Below are 2068 nucleotides of genomic sequence, written 5' to 3'. Positions count from 1 at the left end.
TTCTCATATAGTAAATGTGCAAAAGATTGCCTTAGTTAAGCTAAGCTTTCTAGTTAAATTTTCCCCACCCATTTTTTTTGTTATTCAGGCCTTTTGTTTCAGGTTACTTTTCAAGTTAGTTGATTGATGTTGTTTTTAAATTTTCTATTGTATCTGTGCCACTTATAGTGAATATACTCAAATTCCTCTTGAGTAGAATAATCAAAACATAACAGTGAAGTCCACCATGAGAGCAGAAAAATATTGTCAGGATCATCCACTTCACTGATATATCAGCCAAAAATGTTGCACCATAAGCTGAAACATCACTAAAGCAAGAGGTTTATAGACTCTACCATGTGCTCGTGGATCTATTTCAGGGTCTTTTAATCAAGTTTACAACTACTGAGCTTCACTCTTTACATAAGAAATTGAAGTAAAGAAAAAAACATTCCCTGCACTTGAGTAATTTACTGTCATTGGGAAATAGAGGCATAAAGTCAGGGAGCAAGAATATAAGAACAAAATAAGCTCTAGGAACATAAGCACATTTTTAAGATAAAATAAAGGATAAGTAGTGTTGTCTTACAGAACAAATAAGGGAATGTTGCTTGAATTTGGCCAGGAAGGATGAATAGGTTGAAAATTTCAAAAGGACATCAGGAATCTCCAGCAAAAGGAGCAACATGAGCAAAGAGGTGGGTGCATGTGATGGTTAATACTGAGTGTCAAGTTGATTAGATTGAAGAATACCAAGTATTCTTTCTTTGCTGTGTCTACTGCAAGAATGAAGGCCATTCTCAGCAAACAGACTGTCGACATTCCAGAAAATGTCAACATTACTCTGAAGGGACGCACAGTTATCGTGAAGGGCCCCAGAGGAACCCTGCGGAGGGACTTCAATCACATCAATGTAGAATTCAGTCTTCTTGGAAAGAAAAAAAAGAGGCTTCGAGTTGACAAATGGTGGGGTAACAGAAAGGAACTGACTACCGTTCGGACTATTTGTAGTCATGTACAGAACATGATCAAAGGTGTTACACTGGACTTCTGTTACAAGATGAGGTCTGTGTATGCACACTTCCCCATCAACGTCGTTATCCAGGAGAATGGGTCTCTTGTTGAAATCCGAAATTTCTTGGGTGAAAAATACATTCGCAGGGTTCGGATGAGACCAGGTGTTGCTTGTTCAATGTCTCAAGCCCAGAAAGATGAATTAATCCTTGAAGGAAATGACATTGAGCTTGTTTCAAATTCAGCGGCTTTGATTCAGCAAGCCACAACAGTTAAAAACAAAGATATCAGGAAATTTTTGGATGGTATCTATGTCTCTGAAAAAGGAACTGTTTAGCAGCCTGATGAATAAGATCTAAGAGTTATCCAGCTACAGAAAGATGCCAGATGACTCCTAAGACCTACTTGTGATATTTAAATGATGCAATAAAAGACCTGTTGATTTAGAAAAAAAAAAAAAAGAATACAAAGTATTAATCCTGGGTGTGTCTATGAGAGTGTTGCCAAAGGAGATTAACATTAGAGTCAGTTGGCTGGGAAAGGCAAACCCATCCTTCATCTGGGTGGGCACAATCTAATCAGCTGCCAGTGTGACTAGAATATAAGCAGGTAGGAGCTTTTGAAAAGAGAGACTGGTCTAACCTTCCAGGCTACATCTTTCTCCCATGCTGGATGCTTCCTGCCCTCAAAAACCGGACTTCAAGTTCTTCAGTTTTGGAACTTGAACTGGCTCTCCTTGCTCCTAAGCCTGCATGTGGCCTATTGTGGGACTTTGTGTTGGTATCAGTTAATACTTAAAAAGCTCCCCTTTATATATATATCCACGCATATATATACATATGTATGTGTGTGTATATATATATAATTCCATTTTTGGAATATAAATATTCCATTCTGGAATATATATATATCCCATTTTGGAATTATACATATGTATTTTATATGTATTCCATCTTGGAATATATATTTTACACATATATATTCCATCTTGGAATATGTATTTTACACATATATATTCCATCGTGGAATATGTATTATACATATACATATTCTATCGTGGAATATATATTATATA

At 36.5% G+C, this 2068-nt stretch overlaps 1 pseudogene across 1 annotated transcript; it reads left to right on the top strand.

Annotated features, from left to right (window-relative positions):
• The first annotated feature begins 766 nt into the window (after positions 1-766).
• On the top strand, positions 767-1438 carry LOC105532607 (annotated as a pseudogene). The gene has a single exon (XR_001005013.1). The product of XR_001005013.1 is annotated as a 60S ribosomal protein L9 pseudogene (transcript).
• The last annotated feature ends 630 nt before the right edge of the window (positions 1439-2068 follow it).

Source organism: Mandrillus leucophaeus, unplaced genomic scaffold (genome assembly GCF_000951045.1).
Source record: "Mandrillus leucophaeus isolate KB7577 unplaced genomic scaffold, Mleu.le_1.0 Scaffold971, whole genome shotgun sequence".
NCBI classification, from domain to species: Eukaryota; Metazoa; Chordata; class Mammalia; order Primates; family Cercopithecidae; genus Mandrillus; species Mandrillus leucophaeus.
The sequence above is the reverse complement of the archived record's forward strand: the minus strand, read 5'-3'. Positions and strand labels throughout refer to the sequence as shown.